The sequence below is a fragment of the Giraffa tippelskirchi genome, chromosome 4 (genome assembly GCF_054371585.1).
Source record: "Giraffa tippelskirchi isolate mGirTip1 chromosome 4, T2T-mGirTip1v1.2.pri, whole genome shotgun sequence".
NCBI classification, from domain to species: Eukaryota; Metazoa; Chordata; class Mammalia; order Artiodactyla; family Giraffidae; genus Giraffa; species Giraffa tippelskirchi.
In genome coordinates, this window is record NC_137278.1 from 65,973,901 (window position 1) to 65,991,312 (window position 17,412).

The 17,412-nt window shown below is 37.4% G+C and overlaps 1 protein-coding gene across 1 annotated transcript in view; it reads right to left on the reverse strand.

The window, feature by feature from the left end:
* Nucleotides 1-17,412, reverse strand: part of ACYP2 (acylphosphatase 2) — a 184,156-nt gene that overhangs the window by 149,022 nt on the left and 17,722 nt on the right. The window lies entirely within an intron of this gene.

Here is a 17,412-nt window from a genome sequence, read left to right on the forward strand (position 1 = left end):
GGCACCAAGGCACCAAAGTGCTTCATTCAATATGCCAACAACTTTGGAAGACTCAGCAGTAGCCCCAGGACTGGAAAAGGTCAGTTTTCATTCCAATCCCAAAGAAAGGCAAAGCTAAAGAATGTTCAAACAACCGCACAATTGCACTCACTTCAAATGCTGGCAATACTCAGAATCCTTCAAGCTAGGCTTCAGCAGTAGGTTAATCAAGAACTTCCAGATGTATAAGCTGGATTTAGAAAAGGCAGGAACCAGAGATCAAATTGCCAACATCCACTGGATCATAGAAAAAGCAAGAGAATTCCAGAAAAACATCTACTTCTGCTTCATTGACTACATTAAAGCCTTGGACTGTGTGGATCATAACAAACTGGAAAATTATTCAACAGGTGGGAGTACCAGATCACCTTACCTGCCTCCTGAGAAACCTGTATGCAGATCAAGAGGCAACAGTTAGAACCAGGCATAGAACAACAGGCTGGTTCAAAATTTGGAAAGGAGTATATCAAGGCTGTATATTGTCACCCTGCTTATTTAACTTATATGCAGGGTACATCACGTGAAATGCCAGGCTGGATGACTCACAAGCTGGAATCAAGATTGCTGGGAGAAATATCAACAACCTTAGATATGCAGATGATACCACTTTAATGGCAGAAAGTGAAGAGGAACTAAAGAACCTCTTGATGAAGGTGAAAGAGGAGAGTGGAAAAAGATGGCTTAATACTTTACACTCAAAAACACTAACATTGTGGTATCTGGTCCTATCACTTTATGGCAAATAGATGGTGGAAGAGTGGAAACCATGACATATTTTCTTTTCTTGGGCTCCAAAATCACAGCAGATGGTGACTGCAGCCATGAAGTTAAAAAACGTTTGCTCCTTGGAAGAAAAGCGATGACAAACTTAGTGTATTAAAAAGCAGAGACATCGCTTTGCCAACAAAGGTCCATATAGTCAAAGCTATGGATTTTCCAGTAGTCATCTATGGATATGAGAGTTGGACCATAAACGCTCAGTACCAAAGAACTGATGCTTTCAAACTGTAGTGCTGGAGAAGGCTCTTGAGAGTCCCCTGGACTGCAAGATCAACAGGTCAATCCTAAAGGAAATTAGTCCTAAATATTCACTGGAAGGACTGATGCTCAAGCTGAAGCTCTAATACTTTGGCCACCTCATGCAAAGAGCTGACTCACTGGAAAAGCCCCTGATGCTGGGAAAGACTGAGGGCAAGAGAAGAAGGGAGTGACAGAGGATGAGATGGTTGGATGGCATCACTGACTCAATGGACATGAGTTTGAGCAAGCTCCGAGAGACAGTGAAGGACTGGGAAGCCTGGTGTGCTGCAGTTCATGGGGTGGTTAAGAGCCAGTCATGACTTGGAGATTAAACAACAACAAGGACTGCAGAATACAAGACCTAAAGACTTAGCATTTGGAGCTCCCCAACAAAAAGCCAGCTCTCCATCAGTCACCACCATTCCTCAAATCAACAAGTCTGAAATTACATGTTTGAAAATTTCCTTAAGCCTCTGTTTATTCTTGGGTGTCTGTTAGTATTTATGAAAAAGTCACTGAAATGTGATTGTAGGGAAGGGCTGGATATGAAAGAGAGAAGCAAAACAATCAGAAAAAAAAAAAAGACAAGGAGGGATGAAAGGAAAAAAAAAGAAACTTAGAGGAAACGAAAACAAAGCAAAAAGCAGAAGAAAACTGCAAAATCACATTTTCCTCAGAGAAATATGAGAAAAAACCCCAAGAACAAGGCACTGTGAAGTAGAAATAATCAAAATATTGCAGCAGAAACAAACAAAACTAATAGGGAGTTTGGAAGATCAAGTTGAGACAATTTCCCAGAAAATGAAGTTTGGAGACTAGGTGAGAAAAGTCAAAAATTAGAGGACCAGGGCCACGTAGAAATCTCAAAAGATGAGAACCAAGAAGTGAGAGAGAGGAACTTCCCTGGAGGCCAAGTGGTTAAGAATACGCCTTCTAATGCAGGGGACTTGGGTTCAATCCCTGGTCAGGGAACTAAGATCCCACATGCCGTGGGGCAATTAAGCCTGCATATTGCAACAAAAGAAGTCCACAACTAAAGAAAGCCTGCATGCCACACCGAAGACCCAGTGCAGCCAAAAAAACAAAAATTTAAACAGTGAGAGAGAAAGAAATTGTCAAAAGAAGACAATTCTCCTTCTCTAAGAGCTCAGCATCTAAAGTGAAATTAAAACATGCATGAAGGCAGATGATTGTGAAATTGCATAAAAAGAGGAAGAAATTGAACATCTAAAAAGTTTTCTGATAGTAACAAACAGGTGTGGCTCCCAAACCTTTGTATGAAAATGACATCAAATCTCTCAACAGCAACACAAGAAGTCATGGAACTATGCCTTCACAGTTCTGAATGGAAGATGATTTGGGGCATAAGATTTTATAACTCCAACAACCACATATGAGGGCAGATGAAGGCAAGTAAGGACAAAAACTTTTTGTCTTTCAGGAACCTTTTGGGGGGAAGCATATGGAGAATTAGGTTTCAACAAAATAAGGGACTAAATCAAGGTAATGAAAACACGTGACTGAGGAAAGAGAAACCCACTCTATGAAATGGGCAAGGGGCTAAACACCAGAATGACTGCTGTTTAGGAAGAGAGGAAGACAAGCTTCTGGGGAAAAGTATAACTGACAAGTTATGAGATGCACTTGGACATTTGGAGGTAGATCTTCTGTGGGGGTTAGAAAAATAGTTTGATAGGTATATGGAGTTTCTTTTAGAGAAAAACAGTAAAGTGTTAGATTGAACAACATGAAATTTCTGTTTTGTAGTTCCAAATTTTGTCCAGCATTGGCTGTTTTATATGGTTCAGTGTAACTTACAAGTAAGTAACATGGTACAGGAAATCTGCATCAAAAACTCTAACAATAACAAAAGAAAAGTTGGAGGAATATGTGAAATAAGAATGTCAGATATTGTTATTGAAACTAGGTAACAGACACATGAGGTTGGTTCATTGCCCTATATATATTTGAACATCCCATAAGAAAAAGGAGTGAAAACAAAAGAAAGAAAATTGTGACAACAGAAAACGTGCAAAAGTTCAATAATCTTTCAAACACCTGGAGGAATTTCCACTTAGCAATGCTCAGATGAAATCCAGTTACGGGACCACGGGACACAGAAAGAAAAAGTCAATGAAGGCCCATCTACACTAGACCATCACTCACAGTGGGTCAGGCAACATCAGGGATGTTTCACATCTCCCATTCCATCCTTGAAAGCGTCCCAGGTGGCACAGTGGTAAAGAATCTGCCTGCCAATGCAGGAGACATGGGTTTGATCCCTGGATGGGAAAGATCCCCTGGAGTAGGAAATGGCAACCACTCCAGTATTCTTGCCTGGAACATCCCATGGACAGAGGAGCCTTGCGGGCTACAGTTCACAGAGTCTCAAAGAGTCGGACATAACCTAGCTACTGAGCATGACAGCAGCGATTCCATCCCTTCGTTTAGGCATTGACTTCAGTGATTCTAGGATTGCTCTGCACAATAAAACAGTACTGAAAGCTTAGATCTAAAATTGAATAAGGCAATCATTTTTCACCGCCCATCAATTTCCTCCCAGTTCATTTCTCTTCTTGTCCAAACCAGATTCCAGGATTCATCATTCTATTTGTACCCTGTAAATACCCTTAAGTCCTCGCTCTCTCATTTCTGGTCTTTGTAGCTGGCAACAACCAGACCTGGAATGAACCCTACCTCCTGCCTTCTCTGCATCTGTACACAGAGAACTAAATATTACTGGAGAAAAATTACTTAACCCAATTGACAGGCTTAATGTTATATTTATTATTGCAAATCATAAACTGGCAATTTTACTCTTATTGCTGTTTTAAATGCAGCTAAGTAACTTTAAAGAAACAAAGTGTAAAAAAAGAAAGAAAGTGTAAAACCAACAGCCAATCTCAAAACAAAGCAATGGATGCCAGAACACTGTCATGGTATCCACAAGGAACTGAAAAAATAAATGGCATGTTAGAATTCTACTCACAGCAAAGATATTTTTCAAGAATGAAGGTAAAATAAAAAAACACGGAGACAAAAAAATCTAAAACACAGTTTTGAGGTAACACATCGCCAGCAGGCCTAAATTAAAGAAAATACTAAAGAACATTCTTTTGGCAGAATGGAAATATTCCTACACAGATGCCCAGAAAATTTAGGAGGGAAAAGAGCAACAAACATGGCAAATATAAGGAAAAATACCCCAAATACTGACTTTTAAAAATAATGTCTTAGGAGATCTAAAACAGAAAATTAAAATATACCACAAAAGCATCCAAATAAATAGGGAGATAAATGGATGTAAAAGATCCTATAGATCTTGCATTGTTGGAAAAGAGAATAAAGACACAAATTAATATCAAATTTTGATAAGTTATGGTTGTATGTTGTATCTCCAGGGAAAGAACTAGTAAAAGAAATAGAATATACAACCTCTAAACTAATAGAGCAAAAAAGTAGAATAATAAAAAACAGTCAGTTCAAATGAAGGCTAGGAAGAGGAAACTACATAGAACTGATAAAGCAAGTGGAAAGAACATAGTAAGATACAAATTTAATTCTAAATATATCAGTGATTCCATTAAGCTTAAATGGACTAAATAGCTTAATTTAAAAACAAAGGTTATATGACTACATAAAGAAACAAAACTCAACAATATGCTGTTTACAATGGACACATATAAAACATAATGAGAAAGAAACATTGAAAATAAAACAATGGGAAAAATTCTTTACAAATACATTTAGAAATTAAACCCATATAACTCTATTAATATCATGTAAACACAAACACAAAGCAACTTTGAGGCAAAAAACATGATTAAAGATAGAAACACTTTACAATGATAAAAGGCTTAAGTCACCAGGAGACTACAAGTCTAAATTTGCATGTGTCAAATATTGATAACATGGACTAAAAATACTATACATATGTATACATAGTATTCTGTCAATTTATATATACCAGTTTATATTTTTGTCAATATATTTATATATATATATATATATATCTACCAGAGAATATATATATATATGTGTGTGTGCATATATATATAAGTTTAGTTGCTCAGTCTTGTCCGACTCTTTGCAACCCCAGGGACTGTAGCCCGCCAGGCACCTCTGTTCATGAAATTCTCCAGGCAAGAATACTGGAGTGCGTAGCCATTTCCTTTTCCGGGGGATCTTTCCGACCCAGGGATGGAACCTGGGCCTCCTGCATTGCAGGCAGATTCTTTACACTCTGTGCCACCAGGTAAGCTCCAATATACTAATATTTAAATATATGTAGTCTATGGGGTTGCAAGAGTCAGACATGACTCACTGACTAAACAACAACAAAAATAGTACCTACAAAAAAACTTATATCAAGTGTACTATTTACAAGTAAAATGTTGAAAGTGTGATATCAGTAACAAGACATGGATGCTAGTAATCACTCCTGCTTCTGCTCAATATTGTACTGAAAGTCCTAATCAGTGTAGAAAGCAAGGAAAAGAAATAAAATGTGAAAGAATAGGAAAGTAAAAAATAAAACTCTCATTATCTGCAGATGATAAATATACAAAATTCAAAAGAATCTTCATGTAAATTATTGCAGTCAATAAGCAGGTCTAGAAAAGTCTCTGAAAATAAGGCAATACACAAAACTCAATTGTATTTCTATATATTAGCAACAAACATACAAAATGCTTTAAAAGATCCCATTTATAATAGCATCAAAACTACCAAATACCTCAGGAGGAAATATGTAAGACCTTTATGCAGAAAATTATCATATACTATTGAGAGAATTAAAAAAATAAATGAGAGATTTGTCATATTTATGACATAAAGTCTAACTAAATTTATCTAAAAATTCGATGCAATCCCAGTCAACAAGTTATTTTGTGGAACTTGATCTAAAACTTACATGGTAATAAAGGCACTGAAATAGCCAACACAAAGTTGATGAAGCATGAGTTAGAATAACTTGTCTACCAGATGCCAGGACTTAGGATAAAGCTACAAAAACTAACATGGCATGGCAGTGATGCAAAGATAGACAAATAGGCCAATGAAACAGTATAGAGAATCCTGAAACAGACCCATGCATATGACCCATGGACACTTGATCCAAGGTGATACTATAGGAGAAAGAGATTTGCTTTATACTAATTCATCAACCCATACATTTATATATCTTATGCATTTTTGTATGTATGTGTTATAGGTGAAAGTCACTCAGTCATGTTCAACTTCTTGTGACCCCATGGACTGTAGCCCCCAGGCTCCTCTGTGATGGGTATTCTCCAGGCAAGGATACTGGAGTGGGTTGCCATGCCCTCCTCCAGGGGGTCTTCCTAACCCAGGGATCGAATCCAGGTCTCCTGCATTGCAGGTGCATTCTTTACCAACTGAGCTACCTGGGAAGCCCCTTGTATGTGTTGTAGTTTGCTATAAAAAAAACACAAGTATATTGATGATTAAAAGTAATGATAGTAAAGTAATACAGAAGAATAAAATCGTTACAAACTACTATTATACTAAATATAAAGAAACCAAGTTAGTGTATAACCAATTACACCAAATTTGAAGGACTGAATTCTGCCACTCAAAGAGAAAAATTTTCAAAATGTGTTAAACAACTAAACATAGCTCTATGTTGTTTATAAAAAGCGCCCTTAAAATGATCAAGAAAGAATAAAAATATAAAGGTAAGCACAGAAATATGAAAGAAATGTAAATGTAAAAGAAAGAAGGGGTAGCAAGGTAGAAATTAAAAGCATTAAAATGTATATAGACAAGCAATACATAATGAAAAAGATACTGTTTATGAAGATGACACAAGTTATAAATCTGTATATATCAAACACAATAGCAAAAAATATAAAGAAAATTAAATTGCACTGATAATGATGAGAATAGTTATATAGAAAGAATTTGATACACTTCTTTCATGGGAATTCCTTGTCAATCCAGCTATTAAGACTCTGCGCTTTTACTGCCAAGGGCCTGGGTTTGATCCCTGGTCAGGGAACTAAAATCCCACAAGTCCCATGATGTGAAAAAAAAATAAAAAAATTTGAAAAATACACCTTTTTCACAATTAAATGGATTTAGTTGTCAAAGAATGGAATAATATAATCAACACATTCACAGATAAAGAGATAACTAGCTAGCTACATAGATAGACAGACAGACATATAGATATGAAATCTTTTCAGGTCTTTCTTACAGCCAGCATTGTTAGGTGTCTCCCTAACAGCCATTCCTGTCTCTCTTCCTTTTTAAAAAAATAATATTTATTTATTATTGGCTGTATTGGGTCTTCATTGCTGCTCAGGCTTTTCTCTAGTTGCGGTGGGCAGAGGCTACTTTTCATTGCAGTGCAGGGGCTTCTCTTGTTGCAGAGCACAGGCTCTAGGTACACGCGCTTCAGTAGTTGTGGGTCATGGGCTCTAGAGCACAGGCTCAATAATTGTGGCACACAGCCTTAGGTGCTCAGAGGCATGTAGAATCTTTCCAGATTAGGGATTGAACCCATGTCTCCTGCATTGGCAGGTGGATTCTTTACCACTGAACCACCAGGGAAGCCGTCTCTTCCATCTTGATACCAACTCCTACTTTTTAGAAGGAAAGCTAAAAATGATAGATACTTCCCTAAAACCACTTGCAGCCAGGGCACAGGCCTGAGACCTTGCTCTGTCTAGTGGGACCTGTAGGGAAATCTGCCAGGGTCTTTTAAGAATATTCTCTCTGAGAAGAGAGCATCGTGTGATGAAAAAGCCTCACATTCCTTCTGCTTTGAATTGATCCTGTGAGGATGTCCAGGACTTGCAGGAAAGCAGAAGAGATAGAAAGTTTGCAGGATCCCAGAGAAACTGACCCCAGAACCCTAACATAATGGAGCCACTGAACCAGCTGTGGAACTACTACCTGCCCCAGTCTTTTTGGAAAGTAAGAAGAATCAGCCCCTTCATTAAGCTACTTTTAATCAGATAGTCTATCTCCTGCAGCCTACAGCATCCTAATTGGATCACCCATCCTAACTGATCTATCCAAAATAAATCATGTCATAAGAAGGGTTAAACAATTTTTTAAAGTAGCAATCTTTTAGGTCCCATTCTCAGATCTTCAGCAAATAAAAATAGACATATGTAACAAAAGGCGGAATATGGAATAAAATATGGAATGCAAAAGTAGGAAGTCAAGAAACACCTGGCGTAACAGGCAAGTTTGGCCTTGGAGTACAAAATGAAGCAGGGCAAAGGCTAATAGAGTTTTGCCACAAGAACGCACTGGTAATAGCAAACACCCTATTCCAACAACACAAGAGAAGACTCTACACGTGGACATCACCAGATGGTCAACACCAAAATCAGATTGATTATATTCTTTGCAGCCAGAAATGGAGAAGCTCTATACAGTCAGCAAAAACAAGACCAGGAGCAGACTGTGGCTCAGATCATGAACTGCTTATTGCCAAATTCAGACTTAAATTGAAGAAAGTAGGGAAAACCACTAGACCATTCAGGTATGACCTAGATCAAATCCCTTATGAGTATACAGTGGAAGTGACAAATAGATTTAAGGGACTAGACCTGATAGACAGAGTGCCTGATGAACTATGGACAGAGGTTCGTGACATTGTACAGGAGACAGGGATCAAGAAAATCCCCATGGAAAAGAAATGCAAAAAAGCAAAATGGCTGTCTGAGGAGGGCTTACAGATAGCTGGGAAGAGAAGAGAAGCAAAAAGCAAAGGAGAAAAGGAAAGATATTCCCATCTGAATGCAGAGTTCCAAAGAATAGCAAGGAGAGATAAGAAAGCCTTCCTCAGCGATCAGTGCAAAGAAATAGAGGAAAACAACAGATTGGGAAAGACTAGAGATCTCTTCAAGAAAATTAGAGATACCAAAGGAACATTTCATGCAAAGATAGGCTCGATAAAGGACAGAAATGGTATGGACCTAACAGAAGCAGAAGATATTAAGAAGAGGTGGCAAGAATAAAATGGTACAAAAAAGATCTTCACGACCCAGATAATCACGATGGTGTGTGATCACTCACCTAGAGCCAGACATCCTGGAATGTGAAGTCAAGTGGGCCTTAGAAAGCATCACTACGAACAAAGCTAGTGGAGGTGATGGAATTCCAGTTGAGCTATCTCAAATCCTCAAAGGTGATGCTGTGAAAGTGCTGCACTCGATATGCCAGCAAATTTGGAAAACTCAGCAGTGGCCACAGGACTGGAAAAGGTCAGTTTTCGTTCCAATCCCAAAGAAAGGCAATGCCAAAGAATGCTCAAACTACCGCACAATTGCACTCATCTCACATGCTAGTAAAGTAATGCTCAAAATTCTCCAAGCCAGGCTTCAGCAATACGTGAACCGTGAACTTCCAGATGTTCAAGCTGGTTTTAGAAAAGGCAGAGGAACCAGAGATCAAATTGCCAATATCCGCTGGATCATCGAAAAAGCAAGAGAGTTCCAGAAAAACATCTATTTCTGCTTTATTGACTATGCCAAAGCCTTTGACTGTGTGGATCACAAGAAACTGTGGAAAATTCTGAAAGAGATGGGAATACCAGACCATCTGACCTGTCTCTTGAGAAACCTGTATGCAGGTCAGGAAGCAACAGTTAGAACTGGACATGGAACAACAGACTGGTTCCAAAGAGGAAAAGGAGTACGTCAAGGCTGTATATTGTCACCCCGCTTATTTAACTTATATGCAGAGTACATCATGAGAAACGCTGGGCTGGAAGAAACACAAGCTGGAATCAAGATTGCCGGGAGAAATATCAATAACCTCAGATATGCGGATGACACCACCCTTATGGCAGAAAGTGAAGAAGAACTAAAGAGCCTCTTGATGAAGGTGAAGGAGGAGAGTGAAAAAGTTGGCTTAAAGCTCAACGTTCAGAAAACTAAGATCATGGCATCTGGTCCCATCACTCCATGGGAAATAGATGAGGAAACAGTGGAAACAGTGTCAGACTTTATTTTTTTGGGCTCCAGAATCACTGCTGATGGTGACTGCAGCCATGAAATTAAAAGACATTTACTCCTTGGAAGGAAGGTTATGGCCAACCTAGATAGCATATTTAAAAGCAGAGACATTACTTTGCCAACAAAAGTCTGTCTAGTCGAGGCTATGGTTTTTCCAGTGGTCATGTATGGATGTGAGAGTTGGACGGTGAAGAAAGCTGAGCGCCACAGAATTGATGCTTTTGAACTGTGGTGTTGGAGAAGACTCTTGAGAGTTCCTTGGACTGCAAGGAGATCCAATCAATCCATCCTAAAAGAGATCAATCCTGGGTGTTCATTGGAAGGTCTGATGTTGAAGCTGAAACTCCAATACTTTGGCCACCTCATGCGAAGGGTTGACTCATTGGAAAAGACCCTAATGCTGGGTAGGATTGGGGGCGGGAGGAGAAGGGGACGACAGAGGATGAGATGGTTGGATGGCATCACCGACTCGATGAACATGGGTTTGGGTAGACTCCGGGAGTTGTTGATGGACAGAGAGGCCTGGCGTGCTGCGATTCATGGGGTCACAAAGAGTCGGACACGACTGAGCGACTGAACTGAACTGAATAAAAGGCGACTAAAAAACATAACCGCTAGAAACTTAAAAAAACACATAAACAGAATACCATTGGATATTTTCTCATAGAGGAAATAAAACATGAAATCAAACTATCCATTAGACAATGAAAATAACACTTTTTAACAAAACCTATGGAACAACACAATGTGTTTAGGTGCATGCTAAGTCGCTTCAGTCATGTCCAACTCTGTAACCCTATCACTCTGCTAATCTATAGATTGTAGCCTGCCAGGCTTCTTTGTCCATGGGGATTCTCCAGGCAACAATATTGGAGTGGATTGCCATACCCTCCTCCAGGGGATCTTCCGGACCCAGGGATCAAACCCAGGGATCAATCTCTTATGTCTCCTGCACTGGCAGGCGGGTTCTTTACCACTAGCACCACAGAAATGCCTAATCACCATCATTAACCTAAAAAGACTAAAACTAAAGGCAACTACCACTCATGTTGAAGACTTAGAGGCCAAGCAACAAAGAAATAAAAAAGAGAGAATTAATAAAGATAAAGGTTGAAATTAAGGAAACGGAAAACCAAAAAAGTAGAAATGATTAATAAGTCCAAAAGCTGTTTTTTAAGATATACCAACAAAATAGATAAATTTCTTCTGAGACTGATTAAATATGAAAGTAAAAGTGAAAGTCGCTCAGTCATGTCAGACTCTTTGCGACCCCATGGACTATACATTCCATGGAATTCTCTAGGCAAGAATACTGGAGTGGGTAGCGTTTCCTTTCTCCAAGGGATCTTCTCAACCTAGTAATTGAACCGGGGTCTCCTGCATTGCAGGCGGATTCTTTACCAACTGAGCTATCAGGGAAGCCCAAAGAAAAATGAGGAAAGAATAAAACTTTACAAGATTAGGAATTTTGAAGGAGATATAAATACAGATACAAAAGAGATTTTAAAAATTATAAAATCTATGACCACAAATTTGAAACCCTAGGACAACTGGATAGTTCTCTAGCAAGATATAAATGAATCTGGGAACAAGTGGCAAACCCAAATATACCAACTACAATAGATCAGATTGGAAAGGCCTATTATTAAGAAGGCACTAAGACCAAGTGATTTCATAACTTATTTCAGCTAATCTAAGAACAGAAATTCAGCATTATTTAAATTATCTCAGAATGAATGAAAAGGGAAACTATATTTCATGAGTCAGCAAAATTTTTAACACCAAAACCTGATACAGTAACTACCCTACACCAAAAAAGGGAAACTATAATCTTACTTTTTAAGTTACAGATGAAAAATTTCTAAATAAAACATTGGGAAGCAGTATTTAGGAATGACTCAAGACAATAACACAATATGACCAACCAGAGCTTCATTCAAGGAATACAAGAGTGAAAGTCAATGTAATGAAGTACACTTACCAAAAATCAACAGCACACATCAATATGCTTAGTGAAAAAAGAAAACCATTTCAAATAAAATAGGAAATCAGACAGGAATGCTTGCTATGGCTATTATTATTTAACACTGTCATGAGGCGGTCTGGCAAATGAAATAAACACTGGAAAAAAGATACACTATTTTTGCTAATTACAGAATTGTATACTTAGGAAATCCAATAGACCGTAGTTTACAAAAAAAAAAACAGCAAACAGTCATATCTGGTATAAGTAACAAGAATATTTGATAAGATAACTCTATGATACAAAATAAACTTACAAACATCATTAGGCTTTTCTTATTCTGGCATAAACACCCAGGAACAAAAATGGGAAAAGTATTCCATGCACAATTGTGAAAACAGCAATACAATATTGTTATAGACTGAATGCATCCTCCCCAATTCACAGGTTAATAACTTCATTTCCAATGTGACAGTATCTGGAGGTGATGCCTTTGAGAGGTAATTAGGTCATGAGAGTAGAACTCAAATAAATTAGATTCAGTTCAGTTCAGTCGTGTCTGACTCTTTGTGACCCCATGAACTGCAGCACGCCAGGCCTCCCTGTCTATCACCAACTCCCGGAGTTCACCCAAACCCATGTCCATTGAGTCGGTGATGCCATCCAGCCATCTCATCCTCTGTCATCCCCTTCTCCTCCTGCCCTCAATCTTCCCCAGCATCAGGGTCTTTTCCAATGAGTCAGCTCTTCACATCAGGTGGCCAAAGTATCGGAGTTTCAGCTTCAACATCAGTCCTTCCAGTGAACACCCAGGACTGATCTCCTTTAGGATGGACTAGTTGGATCTCTTTGCAGTCCAAGGGACTCTCAAGAGTCTTCTCCATCACCACAGTTTCAAAGCATCAATTCTTTGGGGCTCAGCTTTCTTTACAGTCCAGCTCTTACATCCATACATGACCACTGGAAAAACCATAGCCTTGACTAGACGGACCTTCGTTGGCAAAGTAATGTCTCTGCTTTTTAATATGCTATCTAGGTTGGTCATAACTTTCCTTCCAAGGAGTAAACAACTTTTAATTTCATTGCTGCAATCACCATCTTCAGTGATTTTGGAGCCCAGAAAAATAAAGTCAGCCACTGTTTCCACTGTTTCCCATCTATCTGCCATGAAGTGATGGGACCAGATGCCATGATCTTAGCTTTCTGAATGTTGAGCTTTAAGCCAACTTTTTCAGTCTCTCTTTCACTTTCATCAAGAGGCTCTTTAGTTCTTTTTCACTTTCTGCCATAAGGGTGGTGTCATCCGCATATCTGAGGTTATTGATATTTCTCCAGACAATCTTGATTCCAGCTTGTGCTTCTTCCAGCCCAGCATTTCTCATGATGTACTCTGCATGTAAGTTGAATAAGCAGGGTGACAATATACAGCCTTGACATACTCCTTTTCTTATTTGGAACCAGTCTGTTGTTCCATGTCCAGTTCTAACTGTTGCTTCCTGACCTGCACACAGGTTTCTCAAGAGACAGGTCAGATGGTCTGGTATTCCCATCTCTTTCAGAATTTTCCACAGTTTCTTGTGATCCACACAGTCAAAGGCTTTGGCATAGTCAATAAAGCAGAAATAGATGTTTTTCTGGAACTCTCTTAGTGTCCTGATAAGAACAGGCCAGAGAGTTAGCTAGCTCTCTTTGTGCCAGTGGAAGGAAACAGTGAGAAATCAACTGTCTGCAACCCAGAAGAGGGCTCTCACCAGAACCCGACCATGCTTAAACCCTGATCTCACACTTCCAGCCTCCATGACTCTAAGAATTTCTGTTGTTTATAAACCACCCAGTGTAGATGCTTTGTTATAGCAGCCCAAACTGACTAAGACAAAGAGGAATAAAATCTGTAAGAAAAGCATAAAACCTATATGATGACAACCATAAAATCACACTGAAGGATAAATTTTTAAATCTGAGCAAATGAAAAGATATCTATACTCTTTTTAATATATAATTAAATTTATTTTTAAAATTTATTTCTTTTTAATTGAAGGATAGTTGCTCTACAACATTGTGTTGGTTTCTGCCAAACATCAACATGAATCAGCCATAGGTAGATATCCATATTCTTAGATGGAAAGATTTAATATCAATTCTCTTAATATCATAAAAAATGTGCAATTAAAAAACAAGTAAGATATGGGCTCCTAAAAGAGAAAAGAGACATTAGGTATTATAAAAGCTGAGGAAATTAGAATAAACTATGGGCTCTACTTAATACCAGTGCATCAGTACTGCCTCATTAATTGTAACATATGTATCATAATAATATAAAATGTAAATGGGGAAAATGTGAGGAATACACAGAAACCCTATGTACTATCTTCACAATTTTTCTGTAAATCTAAAACTGTTTAAAAAAATAAACTTTTATTTTAAAAATATTTGTTAAGATAACTAAGTCTTTTTTTACAAAAACCTATTCTAATTAAATGGATAAAAGTATCTTAAAGTTTAGAGAGAAAATAAATGCCTAAGAAAGCAAAAAAAGAATGAAAGAGAAAAATGAAAGAAAATATACTATAAAGTCACTGTAATTAAATCAATATGGAATATTAATATAAGAATAGATACATCAAGCTATACTTGGTCACCTGATGCAAAAAGCTGACTCACTGGAAAAGAACTTGATGCTGGGAAAGATTGAGAGCAGAGGGGAAATGGGGTGACAGAGGATGAGATGGTTGGATGGCATCATCAACTCAATGCACATGAGTTTGAGCAAACTCAGGGAGACAGTAAAGGATAGGGAAGCCTGGAGTAGTGCAGTCCACGAGGTCACAAAGAGTCAGACACGACTGAGCGACTGAACAACAACCACAACAACAATATATATCAATCAGTGGACTAGAACAGAAGACCCAGAAAAAAATCCAGTTTATATGAGATTTTAACAAATGACAAAAATGTATTTGAATTCAATGGGGAAAGAGTGACTATTTAATAAATGGTGCTGGCACAACTGGCAAGCCATCTGGTAGAAAATAGTCTTCACTCTTATAAATAAAAAACAAATTCCAGATGGAATAGATGCCTATTATAATAAATACAGCATTAAAAAATTAAAAGGAAAGCTTGAAACAGCACTTACAATCTGTTTTATAAACCAGAAAGAAATGACAGCCATATTTGAGTTCATAAAAATGAAAAACAATTTATGTGGCAAAACAAAAGTAATAGGAAAATGATTGATTTGGGAAAATACTTGAAAAAGGGATAACAGATAATGAGTTAATAGTCCTCATCAATATACAAAGCACTCTTAAAAACTGGCAAGAGATGAACAATCCAGTGGGAAAATTGGTAAAAGATGCGAAAATGGAATCTATGAGAACAAATCCACAATCCATGAAGATGCTCCAACTAGCAATTAGAGAAGTGCAAATTACTGTAAAAAAAAAAAAAATTACTCTACACCCAATCAGATAAAAGAAAAATGAGAGAGCAACAACTGTCAATGGGATAAAGAGAAAAAAATTTGTTTACAGCTGTTCTGAAAAGCAGTTGGGCAAATATTTTTAAATTAAAAGTACACTGACACTTCAACCAACAAATCACAGTCCTGGAAATCAATCCCACAAAAACAAAATCACAAATAAAATGTTTATTACAGCATTGTTATTACTGCAGAAAAAATAAAAAGTAACAAAATGAGTTCGTACTATAAGATAATAGATAACGACATATTTATACTGTGGAATATTAAGCAGCCATTAAAAAGAACGGAATTAGTGGTATATCTTTGACTTGAAGGGATTCTCCTGGGTGTATTTTTAAATGACAAAGGCGAGATGCATAGAGGTGGATACAGTACAATCCCATTTTTAAAAAGTAAACATTGAACAAAACCCCAAAACATATGTGCACCTGAATGTGTTTGTGTGTGTGTGTGCGCACACGCATGTGTGTTGTGTGAATGTGAATTTGGAGACAAACATGGAAGGAAACACACAAATTGCTAATAGAGATGATTGACAGTGTGGTGAGGAAGAAAGGTTTCTGGGGTTGAAAAGGAAAAAAGGGCAGAATATATGCTATGATTACATTGATATTAAGGAAAGTAATGAAAAACTTGCTACAACATGGATTAGGATACATCATGATTGGCATGAGTATCCATCCTCCACATGGTCCCCATTCTCAAATTATTTCACAGTCATCTAGCATTTTCTCATTCATTGAACTAAAAAAAAATATTAGTTCTGTATAATGTCAGTGGTAAAGAATCTGTCTGCTAATGACGTGGCTTCGATCCCTGGATTGGAAAGATTCCATGAAGAATAAAATGGCAATCCACTCCAGTATTCCTGCCTGGGAAATTTCATGGACAGAGGAGGCTGGCAGGCTACCGTCCAAATGGTCACAAAGAGTTGGACACAACTTAGCAACTAAACAACAATAACATAATGTAAGTATCATAGTTTTCTCATTTGTGCATTTTGTGACTACTGAAAAATATAACTTTTTTCCATTAAATATTACCCCACATGTTATCAAATTGAACTTTGGACCCCACTCTTCATTCAAGTTGAGGTATGGTTTAAGCACAAATGCAAATATGTACTTATATATATAAAGAAATTGGAAAAAATAAGGAGTTGGTAGTTATATATTTCCTGATTGTTGAACGTCCATAAAGTAAAAAAAAAAAGTAGTAACAGAAAAATGTGCATAAAGTTTCCTGTTTCAGTAAAAACAAGCAAAACCCTAATTATAAATGTACAATTAAATATTTTAAGTGAAAAAGAAAGCTTCAGAAAGGATTCACAAAGTCACTGGCCCAGGTTTTATAGAAGGGAGGGAAGTAGAGGGGAGGGGCCAATTACTAGCTTTGCTTTTATACCTCTCTGCATTTTATTACTTCATTTACTACAACAAGCAAAAAAGTATTGCTTTTGAAATCTGAAAACATTACGTAAAGAAAACAAAAATAAATTGCAAACAACAAAATAAAATAAATTGGGTATTAATGAGTACCTATCTCATAAAATCTATTGTGTAGATTAAATGAGATAATCCATGTAAAGTATTTAGTATATTACCTAACATATTGCAAATGCTCAATAAATAGTAGCTACTTTTATTTAAAACAAAAAAAACACTACTAAGAGCAGCAGAAATTAGGAAACTGAAAAGATAAGGTCTTTGAAAATGACATTGTGTGCACAAGACACTTTTCCTCTATGACTGAATCTGATGTCCTTTGCACTGCAAGGACTCTTATTATAGTAACTATACAGCTCATCAAAAATAACTTTAATTGACAGTACAAATAAAATTACAATTAGGCAAATAAGATAATTAAACAATACAAAGGAAATGGCAACCTTTTTGCCTTGCAGGTTCTTTAAG